Below are 20,149 nucleotides of genomic sequence, written 5' to 3'. Positions count from 1 at the left end.
GTTCCCTGGACTATGGTTCTTAATTTGTCATCTTATAATTGACTTTCTGCTTTCAATATCTTGCTTTTGCAGATTTCCAGTACCATTTTCATGGGAGGGGTGGTCCTGCACCAAAGAAAGAGCTTTATGCCTCACAATGTTTCAATATGTGGTTTATAAAACCCAGCGAAATTAGACATAAAATGGGTTTCACTTCAAGCAGAGACAAACGTCTAGGCCTCTTGGAAGTTCACATATGGATCTCCCCAGTTAGACACTAAACAACCAATGTATTAGAATCGTAATTTATCTCCATATTCATTTGTTTGCTAGTTCCATTTTTCTTAACTCATCTCTCTTTCTGTACCCTAGAACTTGCATGCCTGTACCAGTTTTTAAACTCTTACTACCCCAGACATCATCCCTGGACTCAACCTCTTCCCTGACTAAACTTATGTATGTTACCTAATTCTTTCAGCTTTGCCTAGTTGGGCTCCCTTAGAGTAAAATCTATTCTGCTGCTATTAACATAATTTCTAGTTGTTACTCAGTAATAGAAATACCTGTTTATTGTCTCTTTTGTAAAAATTACTGTAGAAAAATGGATGGATAATGTGCCCTGCATTTGTCGAAAACTTCAGGAATAATACTAGGATTATTGTTAGTGGCAATTAATAATCACTTAAAAATTTTTGAATTCAGTATGGAAATTACATTCATGACAGTTTTTAGCTAGTGAACTCTGTTAAGTGTATGAAATGTAAATGTAGTGACTTTTTTTTAAAATTTAAGTTTAGTGGAGTAAATAAGAATTTCCAAGGACATAAAACAATTATGGTGAATTTTAGTATTCAACATATATTATAAAAAATACTATGCAACTATAATTCATGGGGTAGGAACCATGCTTTATTTCTGAATCTCCCCTACCACATAGAAGACACTCAGTAAATCTTAGTTGAAGAACCAGTGAATAAACAATAGAACCAACAGAATGATATTTCCATTTCGCAACATTGTAGGATGTTTCCTAAGATACTTATATGCACATAGATGAAGATAATGTTCCTCAAAGTGAATATTAGGCTCTGAAAATGTAATTCAGATTCCATTTTCAGGCAAGTATGCTTTCTTTCTACTTGGAAAGCAATTCTAAAATTATAATGGAAGTCAATAAGCAAATATGATTTAATATACACTATCACGTTCGAAGACTCTGTTTTTCACAACTATGTTTAATGTATAACATAAGATCAAACTATAAGACAATATAGTATGCTGATAATGTCACAATGCAAAAATTGGTTGACTATTCCAGGGAGAAATTCTTCTGTCATCTCAATAATGCCAACTGAAAAAAAAATCCATAGTTGTAGGACACAATCACAATAGTTATATGGCTGATTTCTTCACTACTGTGACATAATTCTCCAGGAGAATTCTTAAAATAATTTTCCATATATATTATTCTTGATTTTATTTGAAACTCTCTTCAATGCAAATCCTGCTTAAAAGTATAAACTGTAAGCTCTGACTTATGCAAAAGCATACAATGACTTTTGGATCCAGATATAGGAAGTTATGTTTTTGGTCCACAGTGTGTTATATTTCTACTTCATTGGTTAAGAAAAGAGCCAGGGAGGAGCTTCAAGATGGCAGAAGAGTAAGACGTGAAGATCACATTCCTCCCCACAAATACATCAGAAATACATCTACATGTGGAACAACTCCTACAGAACACCTACTGAACGCTGGCAGAAGACCTCAGACCTACCAAAAGGCAAGAAACTCCCCACGTACCTGGGTAGGGCAAAAGAAAAAAGAAAAAACAGAGACAAAAGAATAAGGATGGGACCTGCACCAGTGGGAGAGAGCTGTGAAGGAGGAAAGGTTTCCACACACTAGGAAGTACCTTCGTGGGTGGAGACTGCAGGTGGCAGAGGGGGGAAACTTCAGAGCCACGGAGGAGAGCGCAGCAACAGGGGTGCAGAGGGCAAAGTGGAGAGATTCCCGCACAGAGGATCGGTGCCAACCAGCACGCACCAGCCCAATAGGCTTGTCTGCTCACCCGCCAGAACGGGTCGGGGCTGGGAGCTGAGGCTCTGGCTTCGGTCGGATCCCAGGGAGAGGACAGGGGTTGGCTGCATGAACAAAGCCTGAAGGGGGCTAGTGCGCCACGGCTAGCCAGGAGGGAGTCTGGGAAAAGGTCTGGAGCTGCCGAAGAGGCAAGAGACTTTTTCTTGCCTCTGTTTCCTGGGGCGCAAGGAGAGGGGATTAAGAGTGCTGCTTAAAGGCGCTCCAGAGACGGGCGCGAGCCGCTATCACTGCGGAACCCAGAGACGGGCATGAGATGCTAAGGCTGCTGCTGCAGCCACCAAGAAGCCTGTGTGCAAGCACAGATCACTAACAACACTTCCCTTCTCGGTAGCCTGTGCAGCCTGCCACTGACAGGGTCCTGTGATCCAGGGACAATTTCCCCAGAACACACGGCACACCTCAGGCTGGTGCAACACCATGCTGGCCTCTGCCACTGAAGGCTCGCCCCGCACTCCATACCCCTCCATCCCCCGGCCTCAGTGAGCCAGGGCCCCCAAATCAGCTGCTACTTTAACCCCGTCCTGTCTTAGGGAAGAACAGATGCCCTCAGGCGACCTACATGCAGAGGCAGGGCCAAATCCAAAGCTGAATCCCAGGAGATCCGCGAACAAAGAAGAAAAAGGGAAATCTCTCTCACCAGCCTCAGGAGCAGTGGATTAAATCTCAACAGTCAACTTGATGTACCCTGCATCTGTGGAATACCTGATAGACAAAGAATCATTCCAAATTGAGGAGGTGGACTTTGGGAGAAATGATATATATATTTTTTCCCCTTTTTCTCTTTTTGTGAGTGTGTATGCGAATGCTTCTGTGTGTGATTTTGTCTGTATAGCTTTGCTTTTACCATTTGTCCTAGACTTCTGTCTGTCCATTTCTTTTGTTTTGTTTTGTTTTTTTAGTATAGTTTTCAGCACTTGTTATCATTGGTGGATTTGTTTTTTGGTTTGGATGTTCTCTTCTTTCTTTCTTTTTTTTTTAATTACTTAAAAAATTTTTTTCAATAAACATTTTTGTTTATTTAAGAACTTTTTAATTTAATTTTATTCTATTTTATCTTTTTCTTTCTTTCTTTCTTTTTTTCTCCCTTTTCTTCTGAGCCGTGTGGATGACTGGCTCTTGGTGCTCCAGTGAAGTGTCAGGGCTGTACTTCTGAGGTGGGAGAGCCAAGTTCAGAACATTGGTCCACCAGAGACATCCCAGCTCCACGTAATATCAAATGGCGAAAATCTCCCAGAGATCTCCAAATCAACGTCAAGACCCAGCTCCACTCAACGACCAGCAAGCTACAGTGCTGGACACCCAATGCCAAACAACTGGCAAGACAGGAACACAACCACACCCATTACCAGAGAGACAGCCTAAAATCATAATATGGTCACAGATACGTCAAAACACACCACCAGATGTGGATCTGCTCACCAGAAAGACAACATCTGGCCTCATCCACCAGAACACAGGAACTAGTCCCCTCCACCAGGAAGCCTACACAACCCACTGAACCAAACTTAGCCACAGGGGCAGACACCAAAAACAATGGGAACTACGAACCTGCAGCCTCCAAAAAGGAGACCTCAAACACAGTAAGTTAAGCAAAATGAGAAGACAAAGAAACACAAAGCAGATGAAGGAGAAAGGTAAAAACCCACCAGACCTAACAAATGAAGAGGAAATAGGCAGTCTACCTGCAAAGAATTCAGCGTAATGATAGAAAAGATGATCCAAAATCTTGGAAATAGAATACAGAAAATACAAGAAATGTTTAACAAATACCTAGAAGAACTAAAGAGCAAACAAACAATCATGAAAAACAAAGTAAATGAAATTAATTATTCTCTAAAAGGGATCAACAGCAGAATAACTGAGGCAGAAGAATGGATAAGTGACCTGGAAGATAAAATAGTGGAAATAACTACTGCAGAGCAGAATAAAGAAAAAAGAATGAAAAGAATTAAGGACAGGCTGAGACCTCTGGGACAATATTAAACACACCAACATTTGAATTATAGGGGTCCCAGAAGAACAAGACAAAAAGAAAGGGACTGAGAATATATTTGAAGAGATTACAGTTGAAAACTTCCCTAATATGGGAAAGGAAATACTTAATCAAGTCCAGGAAGCACAGAGAGTCCCATACAGGATAAATCCAAGGAGAAACACACCAAGACACATATTTTCAAATTATCAAAAATTAAATACAAAGAAAAAATATTAAAAACAGCAAGGGAAAAGCAACAAATAATATACAAGGGAATCTCCATAAGGTTAACAGCTGATCTTTCAGCAGAAAATCTGCAAGCCAGAAGGGAGTGGCAGGACATATTTAAAGTGATAAAAGGGAAAAACCTACAACCAAGATTACTCTACTCAGCAAGGATCTCAATCAGATTTGACAGAGAAATCAAAAACTTTACAGACAAGTAAATGCTAAGAGAATTCAAAACAGCCAAACCTGCTTTACAACTAATGCTAAAGGAACTTCTCTAGGCAGGAAACACAAGAGAAGGAAAAGACCTACAATAACAAACTCAAAACAATTAAGAAAATGGTAATAGGAACATACATATTGTTAATTACCTTAAGTGTAAATGGATTAAATGCTCCAACCAAAAGACATAGACTGGCTGAATGGATACAAAAACAAAACCTGTAGATATGTTGTCTACAAGAGACCCACTTCAGACCTAGGGACACAAAAAGAATGACAGTGAGGGGATGTAAAAAGATATTCCATGCAAATGCAAATCAGAAGAAAGCTAACGTAACAATTCTCATATCAGACAAAATAGACGTTAAAACAAAGACTATTACAAGAGACAAAGAAGGACACTACATAATGATCAAGGGATAAATCCATGAAGAATATATAACAATTGTAAATATTTATGCACCCAACATAGGAGCACCTCAATACATAAGGCAAATTCTAACAGCCATAAAAGGGGAAATCGACAGTAACACAATCTTAGTAGGGGACTTTAACACCCCACTTTCACCAATGGACAGATCATCCAAAATGAAAATAAATAAGGAAACACAAGCTTTAAATGATGCATTAAACAAGATGGACTTAATTGATATTTATAGGACATTCGATCCAAAAACAACAGAATTCACATTTTTCTCAAGTGCTCATGGAACATTCTCCAGGATAGATTATATCTTGGGTCACAAATCAAGCCTTGGTATATTTATGAAAATTGAAATTGTATGAAGTAACTTTTCTGACCACAACGCTATGAGACTAGATATCAATTACAGGAAAAAATCTGTAAAAAATACAAACATATGGAGGCTAATCAATACACTATTTAATAACCAAGAGACCACTGAAGAAATCAAAGAGGAAATCATAGAATACCTAGAAACAAATGACAACAAAAACACGACAACCAAAACCTATGGGATGAAGCAAAAGCAGTTCTAAGAGGGAAGTTTATAGCAATACAATCCTACCTTAAGAAATAAGAAACATCTCAAATATACAAACTAACCTTACAACTAAAGCAATTAGAGAAAGAAGAACAAAAAAGCCCCAAAGTTAGCAGAAGGAAAGAAATCGTAAAGATAAGATCAGAAATAAATGAAAAAGAAATGAAGGAAATGATAACAAAGAATAATAAAATTAAAAGCTGGTTCTTTGAGAAGATAAACAAAATTGATAAACCATAAGCCACACTCATCAAGAAAAAAAGGGAGAAGACTCAAATCAATAGAATTAGAAATGAAAAAGGAGAAGTAACAAATGACACTGCAGAAATACAAATTATCATGTGAGATTACTACAAGCAACTGTATACCAATAAAATTGACAACCTGGAAGAAATGGACAAATTCTTAGAAATGCACAACCTTCGGAGACTGAACCAGGAAGAAATAGAAAATATGAACAGACCAATCACAAACACTGAAATTCAGGCTGTGATTATAAATCTTCCAACAAACAAAAGCCCAGGACCAGATGGCTTCACAGGTGAATTCTATCAAACGTTTAGAGAAGAGCTAACACATATTCTTCTCAAACTCTTCCTAAATATAACAGGGTGAGGAACACTCCCAAACACATTCTACAAGGCCACCATCACCCTGATACCAAAACCAGACAAAGATGTCACAATAAAAGATAACTACAGACCAATATCACTGATGAAAATACATGCAAAAATCCTCAACAAAATCCTAGCAAACAGAATCCAACAGCACATTAAAAGGATCATACACCATGATCAAGTGGGGTTTATCACAGGAATCCAAGGATTCTTCAATATACGCAAATCAATCAATGTGATACACCATATTACCAAATTGAAGGAGAAAAACCATATGATCATTTTAATAGATGCAGAGAAAGCTTTCGACAAAATTCAACACCCATTTATGGTAAAAACCCTCCAGAAAGTAGGCATAGAGGGAACTTTCCTCCACATAAGAAAGGCCATATATGACAAACCCACAGCCAACATCGTTCTCAATGGTGTAAAATTGAAATCATTTCCACTAAGATTAGGAACAAGACAAGGTTGCCCACTCTCACCACTATTATTCAACATAGTTTTGGAAGTTTTAGCCACAGCAATCAGAGAAGAAAAATAAATAAATGGAATCCAAATTGGAAAAGAAGAAGTAAAGCTGTCACTGTTTGCAGATGACATGATACTATACATAGAGAATCCTAAAGATGCTACCAGAAAACTACTAGAACTAATCAATGAATTTGGTAAAGTAGCAGGATACAAAATTAGTGCACAGAAATCTCTTGCATTCCTATACACTAATGATGAAAAATCTGAAAGAGAAATTAAGAAAACACTCCCATTTACCATTGCAACAAAAAGAATAAAATACCTAGGAATAAACCTACCTAAGGAGACAAAAGACCTGTATGCAGAAAATTATAAGACACTGATGAAAGAAATTAAAGATGATACAAATAGATGGAGAGATACCCATGGTCTTGGATTGGAAGAATCAACATTGTGAAAATGACTATACTACCCAAAGCAATCTACAGATTCAATGCAATCCCTATCAAACGACCACTGGCATTTTTCACAGAACTAGAACAAAAAATTTCACAATTTGTATGGAAACACAAAAGACCCCGAAGAGCCAAAGCAACCTTGAGAATGAAAAACGGAGCCGGAGGAGTCAGGCTCCCTGACATCAGACTATACTACAAAGCTACAGTAATCAAGACAGTATGATACTGGCACAAAAACAGCAATATAGGTCAATGGAACAGGATAGAAAGTCCAGAGATAAACCCACGCACATATGGTCACCTTATCTTTGATAAAGGAGGCAAGAATATTTAATGGAGAAAAAACAGCCTCTTCAATAAGTGGTGCTGGGAAAACTGGACAGCTACATATAAATGAATGAAATTAGAACACTCCCTAACACCATACACAAAAATAAACTCAAAATGGATAAAAGACCTAAATGTAAGTCCAGACACTATCAAACTCTTAGAGGAAAACATAGGCAGAACACTCTGGGACATAAATCATGGCAAGATCCTTTTTGACCCACCTCCTAGAGAAATGGAAATGAAAACAAAAATAAACAAATGGGACATAATGAAACATACAAGCTTTTGCACTGCAAAGTAATCTATAAACAAGACGAAAAGACAACCCTCAGAATGGGAGAAAATATTTACAAATGAAGCAACTGACAAACGATTAATCTCCAAAACTTACAAGCAGGTCATGTAGCTCAATATCAAAAAAATAAACAGCCCAATCCAAAGTGGGCAGAAGACCTAAATAGACATTTCTCCAAAGAAGATATACAGATTGCCAACAAGTAAATGAAAGAATGCTCAACATCATTAATCATTAGAGAAATGCAAATCAAAACTACAATGAGATATCATCTCACACCGGTCAGAATGGCCATCATCAAAAATTCTACAAACAATAAATGCTGGAGAGGGTGTGGAGAAAAGGGAATCCTCATGCACTGTTGGTGGGAATGTAAATTGATACAGCCACTGTGGAGAACAGTATGGAGGTTCCTTAAAAAACTAAAAATATAACTACCATACGACCCAGCAATCCCACTACTGGGCATGTACCCTGAGAAAACCATAATTCAAAAAGAGTCATGTACCACAATGTTCACTGCAGCTCTGTTTACAATAGCCAGGACATGGAAGCAACCTAAGTGTCCATCAACAGATGAATAGATAAAGAAGATATTGCACATATATACAATGGAATGTTACTCAGGCATAAAAGGAAACGAAATTGAGTTATTTGTAGTGAGGTTGATGGACATAGAGTCTGTCATACAGAATGAAGTAAGAAAGAGAAAAACAAATATCGTATGCTAACACATATATATGGAATCTAAAAAAAAAAGAAGAAGAAAGGTCATGAAGAACCTAGGTGCAAGATGGGAATAAAGATGCAGACCTACTAGAGAATGGACTTGAGGATATGGGGAGGGGGAAGAGTAAGCTGTGACAAAGTGAGAGAGTGGTAGTGTATATATGGACATATGTACACTACCCAGTGTAAAATTGATAGCTAGTGGGAAACAGCCGCATAGCACAGGGAGATCAGCTCGGTGCTTTGTGACCAGCTAGAAGGGTGGGATAGCGAGTGTGGGAGGGAGGGACACGCAAGAGAGTAGAGATTTGGGGATATATCTATATGTATAACTGATTCACTTTGTTATAAAGCAGGAACTAACACACCATTGTAAAGCAATTATACTCCAATAAAAATGTTTAAAAAAAATTAAAAGATAAGAGCCAGAAAGTGTGCCCATCTCCCTCTGTTATAAAAATAGGGCTTCATTCTAATTAGCTTTTCATTACTTCTCTTATTCAGAAAAAGATTTTATGGTCCTTGTAATTGTCAGGATAGGCTTGGAGAGTATATTATGGAAGCAAACAGTCTCAATATTTCACTAGCTTAAAATATCAAGGTTTATTTCTCACTTTCCCAGACTACTGAAGTCCCTACTATCCAGGGCATTGCCAGTCACCATGGCAGAGCAAAGGAGAGAAGTCAATAAATTGCACCCTGGCTCTTAAAGTTTCATTCTGAAAATGACATGAGTCACTTTTGTTCATATTTTAATGACAAAAATTCACATGGCCATATCTAATTTCAAGGAGACAGGGTAGTACATTTTCACCATTTGTCCAGAAGGAGAACCAGAAATTTTTGATGAAAAGCACTAATGGCTAACTAAATTCTCTTTTCCAAGCCCACCTATTCTAGAATGGAGATCTATGACGTTTCTCAACTTATCTGTGTTTAATTAACATGACATTTTTAGAGTGCTCACCACTCTCAAAGGTCAACATTAAGTCATGTTATACTGTTCAACACTTCACACTGTTATGTGATTTTTGCTAGTCACTATCAGGGTGAATTATCAGGTAACTTCTGTTAAGTATTTTAGTTCTCATTCCTACCTCCTTCCACTCCTATCTTGCAATCAGCCATCTGATTAGTAAGGGATAACACCAAGGGCTCAATTTTTAAAATTAAGTACTTAATTAGATTGCTAACCCACTGGGTTGGGACTGCTTCCAACTGCTTCAGAGCTTATAGAATACCTCAAAAAGTAGTTTCCAGTGCTATTGTTTTTCAGCAAAGACTTGATTTGATGACCCAGATATGGAGTTGAATATGTATCTCAGTACATATTTAAAGGCTCCAAAGTGAACTGTATCTAGAGGATAATGTTCTAGAGATTGGCTATCTTGTATAAAATATCAAAACTTCAAATATCTCATACTGATATATATGTGTTTAATGCCATTTTAAGGTACATCCTCTTTGATAGACTTTTGTCAGCTTTGAATCCCTCTGGGCAACAAACATTCCTCAAAGGGATTGGAAATTGTTAATTGGAATAACTCCTTGTTATAAAAAATTCAATCACTAATTTAGATTGGAAGGCCCTGAAACCACCAAATATAAGCTGCAAACACTCCTTTACTATATAACCCCAGCCTTAAACAAAATTACCATGAAAATGATAAGGATAGCATAATCCACACTTTCTTAATTTCAATTTCTTTTTTTTTTTCTTAACATCTTTATTGGAGTATAATGGCGGTACAACGTTGTGTTAGTTTCTGCTGTATAAAAAACTGAATCAGCTATATGTATACATATATCACCATAACCCCTCCCTCTTGTGTCTCCCTCCCACCTTCCGAATCCCACCCCTCTAGGTGGTCACAAAGCACCGAGCTGATCTCCCTGTGCTATGTGGCTGCTTCCCACTAGCTATCTATTTTACATTTGGTAATGTATATATGTCCATGCCACTCTCTCACTTTGTCCCAGCTTACCCATCCTCTCCCCGTGTCCTCAAGTCCATTCTCTACATCTGCGCCTTTTTTTTTTATACAAAATTTACCCTCTTACCCATTTTTTTAAATTAATTTATTTATTTTATTTATGGCTGTGTTGGGTCTTCGTTTCTGTGCGAGGGCTTTCTCTAGTTGCGGCAAGTGGGGGCCACTCTTCATCGCGGTGTGTGGGCCTCTCATTATCGCAGCTTCTGTTGTTGCAGAGCACAGACTCCAGATGCACAGGCTCAGTAATTGTGGCTCACGGGCCTAGTTGCTCTGCGGCATGTGGGCTCTTCCCAGACCAGGGCTCGAACCTGTGTCCCCTGCATTGGCAGGCAGATTCTCAACCACTGCGCCACCAGGGAAGCCCCCTACATCTGCGTCTTTATTCCTGTCCTGCCCTAGGTGCATCAGAACCATTTTTTTTCTTTTTTTTTAGATTCCATATATATGTGTTAGCATACGGTATTGTTTTTCGCTTTCTGAATTACTTCACTCTGTATGACAGACTATAGGTCCATCCACCTCACTACAAATAATTCAATTTCATTTCTTTTTTTTTTTTAATTTTTAAAAATTTTTTTTTGTTTTTTTTTTTAATTTCATTTCTTTTTATGGCTGAGTAATATTCCATGGTATATATGTGCCATATCTTCTTTATCCATTCACCTGTCAATGGATACTTAGGTTATTTCCATGTCCTGGCTATTGTAAATAGAGCTGCAATGAACATTGTGGTACATGACTCTTTTTAAATTATGGTTTTCTCAGGGTATATGCCCACTAGTTGGATTGCAGTGTCATATGGTGGTTCTATTTTTAGTTTTTTAAGGAACCTCCATACTGTTCTCCATAGTGGCTGTATCAATTTACATTCCCACCAACAGTGCAAGAGGGTTCCCTTTTCTCCACACCCTCTCCAGCATTTATTGTTTGTAGATTTTTTGATGATGGCCATTCTGACTGCTGTAAGGTGATACCTCACTGTAGTTTTGAGTTGCATTTCTGTAATGATTAATGATGTTGAGCAACCTTTCATGTGTTTGTTGGCAATCTGTATATCTTCTTTGGAGAAATGTCTATTTAAGTCTTCTGCCCATTTTTGGATTGGGTTGTTTGTTTTTTTGGTATTGAGCTGCATGAGCTGCTTGTAAATTTTGGAGATTAATCCTTTGTCAATTGCTTCATTTGCAAATATTTTCTCCCATTCTGAGGGTTGTCTTTTCATCTTGGTTATGATTTCCTTTGCTGTGCAAAAGCTTTTAAGTTTCATTTGGTCCCATTTGTTTATGTTTGTTTTTGTTTCCATTTCTCTAGGAAGTGGGTCAAAAAGGATCTTGCTGTGATTTATGTCCTAGAGTGTTCTGCCTATGTTTTCCTCTAAGAGTTTGATAGCATCTGGCCTTACATTAAGGTCTTTTATCCATTTTGAGTTTTTTTTTGTGTGTAGAGTGTTAGGAAGTGTTCTAATTGCCTTATTTCATATTTAGCTGTCCATTTTCCCCAGCACCACTTATTAAAGAGGCTGTCTTTTCTCCATTATATATTCTTGCCTCCTTTATAATATAAGGTGACCATATGTGCGTGGGTTTATCTCTGGGCTGTCTATCCTGTTCCACTGATTTATATTTCTGTTTATGGGTGCGTACCATACTGTCTTGATTACTTTAGCTTTTTATTATAGTCTGAAGTCAGGGAGCCTGATTCCTCCAGCTCCATTTTTCTTTCTCAAGATTGCTTTTTCTACTCAGGGTCTTTTGTGTTTCCATACAAATTGTGAAATTTTTTGTTCTAGTTCTGTGAAAAATGCCATTGGTAGTTTGATAGGGATTGCATTGAATCTGTAGATTGCTTTGGGTAGTAGAGTTATTTTCACAATGTTGATTCTTCCAATCCAAGAACATGGTATATCTCTCCATCTGTTTGTATCATCTTTAATTTCTTTCATCAATGTCTTGCAGATTTCTGCATACAGGTCTTTTGTCTTCTTAGGTAGGTATATTCCTAGGTATTTTATTCTTTTTGTTGCAGTGATAAATGGGAGTGTTTCCTTAATTTCTCTTTCAGATTTTTCATCATTAGTGTATAGGAATGCAAGAGATTTTTGTGCATTAATTTTTTATCCTGCTATTTTACCAAATTCATTGATTAGTTCTAGTAGTTTTCTGGTAGCATCTTTAGGATTCTCTCTGTATAGAATCATGTCATCTGCAAACAGCGACAGCTTTACTTCTTCTTTTCTGATTTGGATTCCTTTTATTTCTTTTTCTTCTCTGATTGCTGTGGTTAAAACTTCCAAAACTATGTTGAATAATAGTGGTGAGAGTGGACAACCTTGTCTTGTTCCTGATCTTAGTGGAAATGGTTTCAGTTTTTCACCATTGAGAATGATGTTGGCTGTGGTTTTGTCATATATGGCCTTTATTATTTTGCAGAAAGCTCCCTGTATGCCTACTTTCTGGAGGGCTTTTTATTATAAATGGGTTTTGAATTTTGTCAAAAGCTTTTTCTGCATCTACTAAAATGATCATATGGTTTTTCTCTTTCAATTTCTTAAAATGGTTTATCACCTTGAGTTGCATATATTGAAGATTCCTTGGATTCCTGGTATAAACCCCTCTTGACCATGGTGTATGATCCTTTTAATGTGCTGTTGGATTCTGTTTGCTAGTATTTTGTTGAGGATTTTTGCATCTATGTTCATCAGTGATATTGGCCTGTAGTTTTCTTTTTTTGCTACCTATTTGTCTGGTTTTGGTATCAGGGTGATGGTGGCCTCGTAACATGTTTTTGGGAGTGTTCCTCCTTCTGCTATAATTGGAAGAATTTGAGAAGGATCGGTGTTATCTCTTCTATAAATGTTAGATAGAATTCGCCTGTGAAGCCATCTGGTCTTTGACTTTTGTTTGTTGGAAGACTTTTAATCACAGTCTCATTGTCAGTGTTTGTGATTGGTCTGTTTATATTTTCTATTTTTTCCTGGTTCAGTCTCAGAAGGTTGTACATTTCTAAGAATTTGTTCATTTCTTCCAGGTTGTCCATTTTATTGGCATATAGTTGCTTGTAGCAATCTCTCATGATCCTTTGTATTTCTGCCGTGCCAGTTGTTACTTCTCCTTTTTCGTTTCTAATTCTATTGATTTGAGTCTTCTCCCTTTTTTTTCTTGTTGAGTCTGGCTAATGGTTTATCAATCTTGTTTATTTTCTCAAGAACCAGCTTTTAGTTTTATTGATGTTTGCTCTTGTTTCCTTCATGTCTTTTTCATTTCTTTCTGATCTGAGCTTTATGATTTCTTTCCCTCTGCTAACTTTCGTGGTTTTTTTGTTCTTCTTTCTCTAAATGCTTTAGGTGTAATGTTAGGTTTTTTATTTGAGATGTTTCTTTTTTCTTGAGGTAGGATTGTATTGCTATAAATGTGGTAAATGTAAGAAAATTGTAATCATATCAAGTACATTTTCTGACCACAACGCTATGAGACTAGATATCAATTCCAGGAAAAAATCTGTAAAACAATACAAACACATGGAGGCTAAACAATACACTACTAAATAACCATGAGATCACTGAAGAAATCAAAGAGGAAATCAAACAATACCTAGAAACAAATGAGAACGAAAACACGATGACCCAATACCTATGGGATGCAGCAAAAGCAGTTAATTTCAATTTCTGAATGCGATGATCAATCTCCTGCATTATTAAATTTCTGGACATAGATAAAGGATCATCCTTCACAGCTTCTCCAGCAACTGTATTTCTCTAAAACCGTATGAAATGATTTAGTTCAAAATTTAAAATATGGCAGTTTGTTTTTGGCCTGTCTCTTGTACTTGTAAAAAGTACAAGTATGACTTTGAATTTAGACTGGTTCTCCATTAGTAGAAGCTTTACAAATTTCTCTGCATATCCATGCCTTTTGTACATTTCCCTATTCTTGGTCAAATGCAAACTTTGTTGGATATATATTTTTCCCATGGAGTCTCTTCTTAGTGGTAGAGTACAGCCATTGGTAAAACTTATGAAATTTTTCTAATCTGTCAGCTAAAAGTAGAAACATTAGGTTTTTTAGTATAGTGGTTAGATTCCCATCAATGCTTCCTTGATCTTGAGGTACAATTATGATGAACATGGTGAGCATATGAATGTGTGTGTTTTCTAATTTCTATTATATTAAGAGAAAGAATGATTCTTCAGAGACCAATTACCTGAATAAAAGCTGAACTGAGATCATCCATGCACCACAGTGCTGCCATCCTCTCCAGAAAAGGGTCAGCATTATCGGCCTCAGTTAATGGTAACCTTGACGTGCATTACAGTTACTGCTGCCTGAAGGTGTTACCATGGACACAGATATCAGCTTATCTTCAGGAGGAGTTATATAGTGAAAGAAAAATTCGGAGAATATAAGGTATCCATCACCGGATCTTGCAAAGAAGAAAAATATAAAATCTCCTGGCCATATTGTTATATGTGTTTCAAAAAGTTGTGTAACACTTTTTATTATCATTTTTTGAGTAATTGATATATGTCATGATTGTGCTAAACACTTTTCGGCAATTATATCAATCCTCTGAAATAGACACCATCATTATTCTTATTTTCGGAAGAAATTGAAGCTCAGAGAAATGAATTAACTTACTCAAGATTATGCAGCCAGTAAGTGGTGTACGTGAAATTCAACTTTCGTCTGTTTTATCACAAAGTTGTACTCTAAAACTCTCTAGTAGATTGTTGCAGATTTACAATATAGAGTAAACCCTAATTTCTGGTTGGAAATAAGAACTCAAATAGAACAATGCTCAACACATGGTAGGTGCTTAACATCATTTTTTAAATTAATTGTGAGTTTAAATTTTCTAAATGTGGTAAGCAGAATTCTAAGATGGCCCCCAAGATTTTCCACACACACCCCGTGTACACATCCTGTATAATACCTGGGACTATAAATATTATGGATCTTGCTCCCGTGATTAGGTTATGCTATATGGCACAGTTGACCTTGAGATAGGAAAATTACCTGAGTTAACCTGGGCTAATCACATGAACTCTTTAAAAGCAGCATTTTCTGTGTCTAGTTGTAGAAGTGGATGTCAGAGATTTGAAGCACTGGAAGGATTTAACATGTTGCTAGCTTGAATATGGAGGGGAACATATTGCAAGGAATATGGGTGGCTTTTAGTTGCTGAGAGTGGCCCCCAGTCTACAGTCAGAAAGGAAATGTTGACCTAGGTCCTATAACCACAAAGAACTGAATTCTGCGAATGACAAGAATGAGATAGAAGGGAAATTTTCCTCAGAGACTCCAGATAAGAACTCAATTCAACCATTACCTTGATTTCAGCCCTGTGAGACCCTGAGCAGATCACCCAGGCAGATGATGACTTATAGAATTATGAGCTAATAAATGAGTTTTGTTTTAAGCTGCTATGTCTGTTACAAAGCAATAGAAAAATAATACACTAATTATAATATTAGTAACTATGGTACGTATAGTTCTTATTTTATTATGAGATTTTGTTTTTCAGGATTGTCAGTTGGCTTTTTCTATGAAGTGGCTGAACCTGTGTTTTAAAATTTCATGCAGAAAGAGTATCGCAGCCAACAGAGAGATTTTATTGCCAATCTTTATACATTTGTGAAAATAGCCCAATACTTCTAAGATCAACAACAAATTGAATCACATGTACTTTTTCTCTTTAAACTCACCAAATTTCACTAACCAGTACATTTTTTCTGTTCTCTCTTTTATAGCCATAATACTGTGATTCAATGTTATTAATCATTCTGATCTAGCATATTTTAGATAGACCTTTTGAAAAGTGGCAACCACAATGTCCAGCTATAACATTATTAACTGAATCTTTTGTAGCTATTACTGCAATGCATGATATACATCTTAATAGCTACCTAGAAATAGAGTTATGTCTAAGAATCCAATCTGAATGACAATTCTACCAAATTAGGAGTTATGGAACAAATGATTTATGATATCAAATTGGAGAATTTGGGCTCTTTACTGATGTAATTTAAAAAATATATTTTTAACCTGTCATAAAGGGCCACATTGGGAATTTCAATAGTGATAGAAAGCAACGAATATATCAGAAATGATGGGGAAGTAGGTAAAATTGATGCAGCTTCTGGCTTATGCTTCAACATGATGTGATCTTGAGCTTAGATTGCAGAAATGTCATTCCAAGTGATAGTGTCAGAGGTTAGCAAATACAGCTTTGTTTTTATCCTAATGGGAATTTCCTAGGCTGAGAGCTAGGAAGAAAATCCTCGTTTAACTTGTAAACTGAGCAAATTTGATCTCAGAATCATTGAAAGAGAATAAATATGGAGTCCCAGGATGCCATTTTTATAAGTTATTATTCTGCCCATAAATACACTTTGAGTGCAAAAGCTGGCAGCTTTATCGAGTACCATACCTGCAGTTTGGTTGAAATGCTACTTACAACGCTATCAACTCCCATTGGATTTCTGCCACAAACACCAGTATCACTCAAAGCCTGGGATGGATTCTTGTAATTGTAAGACTACTTCATCAAAGGTCTTGATTCCAAATAGGAAGTAAGTACAACTGGGAAGTAAATGCAATAGCAGGTGTTGACTGCTTGCACAATCTGGATAATGTGATGAAAATATAAGAATGCACGACCAAACGTAAAATAGATAGCTAGTGGGAAGCAACCGCATAGCACAGGGAGATCAGCTGGGTGCTTTGTGACCACCTAGAGGGGTGGGATGGGCAGGGTGGGGGGGAGATGTAAGAGGGAGGAGATATGGGGTTATATGTATACGTATAGCTGATTCACTTTGTTATAAAGCAGAGACTAACATACCATTGTAAAGCAATTATACTCCAATAAAGATGTTAAAAAAAAAAAAGAATGCATATTTTCAGTATTCCTTCGTTCTAGCCAGAGAGCATATTATTATATTTTCTTCTGGGAAATTCAGTATTTCTTTAATCTTTGTACACTATATATATATTTTTAACATCTTTATTGGAGTATAATTGCTTAACAATGGTGTGTTACTTTCTGTTGTATGACAGAGTGAATCAGCTATACATATATCCCCATATCTCTTCCCTCTTGCGTCACCCTCCCACCCTCTAGGTGGACACAAAGCACCGAGCAGATCTCTCTGTGCTATGCGGCTGCTTCCCACTAGCTATCTATTTTACGTTTGTATATATGACCATGCCACTCTGTCACTTCGTCCCAGCTTACACTTCCCTCTCCCCGTGTCCTCAAGTACATCCTCCACATCTGCGTCTTTACTCCTGTCCTGCCCCTAGGTGCATCAGAATTTTTTTTTTTTTTTTTTAGATTCCAAATATATGTTTTAGCATACGGTATTTGTTTTTCTCTTTCTGAATTACTTCACTCTGTATGACAGATTCTAGGTCCATCCACCTCACTACAAATAACTCAATTTCGTTTCTTTTTATGGCTGAGTAATATTCCATTGTATATATGTGCCACATCTTCCTTATCTATTCACCTGTTGAAGGACACTTAGGTTGCTTCCATATCCTGGCTATTGTAAATAGAACTGCAATGAATATTGTGGTACATGACTCTTTCTGAATTATGGTTTTCTCAGGGTATATGCCCAGTAGTGGGATTGCTGGGTCATATAGTAGTTTATTTTTAGTGTCTTAAGGAAGCTCTATACTGTTCTCCATAATGGCTGTATCAATGTACATTCTCTGCAACAATGTATGAGGGTTCCTTTTTCTCCACAGCCTCTCCAGCATTTATTGTTTGTGGATATTTTGATGATGGCCATTCTGACTGGTGTGAGATGATACCTCATTGTAGTTTTGATTTGCATTTCTCTAATGATTAGTGATGTTGAGCATCCTTTCATTTGTTTGTTGACAATCTGTATATCTTCTTCAGAGAAATGTCTATTTAGGTCTTCTGCCCATTTTTGGATTGGGTTGTTTGTTTCTTTTGATATTGAGCTGCATGACCTGCTTGTAAATTTTGGAGATTAATCCTTTGTCAGTTGCTTCGTTTGGAAATATTTTCTCCCATTCTGAGGGTTGTCTTTTCATCTTGTTTATGGTTTCCTAGGCTGTGCAAAAGCTTGTAAGTTTCATGAGGCCCATTTGTTTATTTTTGTTTTTATTTCCATTTCTCTAGGAGGTGGGTCAAAAAGGATCTTGCTGTGATTTATGACATAGAGTGTTCTGCCTATGTTTTCCTCTAAGAGTTTTATAGTGTCTGGCTTTACATTTAGGTCTTTAATTCATTTTGAGTTTATTTTTGTGTATGGTGTTAGGGAGTGTTCTAATTTCATTCTTTTACATGTAGCTCTCCAGTTTTCCCAGCACCACTTATTGAAGAGGCTGTCTTAACTCCATTGTATATTCTTGCATCCTTTATCAAAATAAGGTGACCATATGTGCATGGGTTTATCTCTGGGCTTTCTATCCTGTTCCATTGATCTGTATTTCGGTTTCTGTGCCAGAACCATACTGTCTTGATTACTGTAACATTGTATTATAGTCTGCAGTCAGGGAGCCTGATTCCTCCAGCTCCGTTTTTCTTTCTCAAGATTGCTTTGGCTATTCGGGCCCTTTTGTGTGTCCATAAAAATTGTGAATTTTTTTGTTTTTGTTCTGTGAAAAATGCCATTGGTAGTTTGAATACGGATTGCATTGAATCTGTAGATTGCTTTGGGTAGTATAATCATTTTCACAATGTTGATTCTTCCAATTCAAGAACATGGTATATCTCTCCATCTGTTTGTATCATCCTTAATTTCTTTCATCAGTGTCTTATAGTTTTCTGCATACAGGTCTTTTGTCTCCTTAGATAGGTTTATTCCTAGGTATTTCATCTGTTTTGTTGCAGTGGTAAATGGGAGCGTTTCCTTAATTTCTCTTTCAAATTTTTCATTATTAGTGTATAGGAATGCAAGAGATTTCTGTGGATTAATTTTGTATCCTGCTACTTTACCAACTTCATTGATTAGCTCTGGTAGTTTTCTGGTAGCGTCTTTAGGATTCTCTCTGTAGAGTATCATGTCATCTGAAAACAGTGACAATTTTACTTCTTCTTTTCCAATTTGAATTCCTTTTATTTCATTTTCTTCCCTGATTGCTGTGGCTAAAACTTGCAAAACTATGTTCAGTAATAGTGGTTAGAGTAGGCAACCCTGTCTTGTTCATTATCTTAGTGGAAAAGATTTCAATTTTTCATCTTTGAGAAAGATGTTGGCTGTGGGTCTGTCATACATAGCCTTTATTACGTTGAGGTAAGTTCCAGCATGCATCCTTTCTGGAGGGCTTTTATCATAAATGGGTGCTGAATTTTGTCAAAAGCTTTTTCTGCATCTATTTACATGATCATATGCTTTTTATCCTTCAATTTGTTAATATGGTGTATCACATTGATTGATTTGCATATATTGAAGAATCCTTCCATTCCAGGGATAAACTCCACTTGATCATGTTGTATGATCCTTTTAATGTGCTGTTGAATTCTGTTTGCTAGTATTTTGTTGAGGATTTTTGCATCTATGTTCAACAGTGATATTGGCCTGTAGTTTTCTTTTTTTTTCTGACATTTTTGTCTGGTTTTGGTATCAGGGTGATGGTGGCCTCGTAGAAAAAGCTTTGGAGTGTTCCTCCATCTGCTACATTTTGGAAGAGTTTGAGAATGATAGGTGTTAGCTCTTCTCTAAATGTTTGCTAGAATTAACCTGTGAAGCCATGTGGTCCTGGTTTTTTG

Source organism: Eubalaena glacialis, chromosome X (assembly GCF_028564815.1).
Source record: "Eubalaena glacialis isolate mEubGla1 chromosome X, mEubGla1.1.hap2.+ XY, whole genome shotgun sequence".
Taxonomy (NCBI): Eukaryota; Metazoa; Chordata; class Mammalia; order Artiodactyla; family Balaenidae; genus Eubalaena; species Eubalaena glacialis.
Note: the sequence above shows the minus strand (reverse complement) of the source record.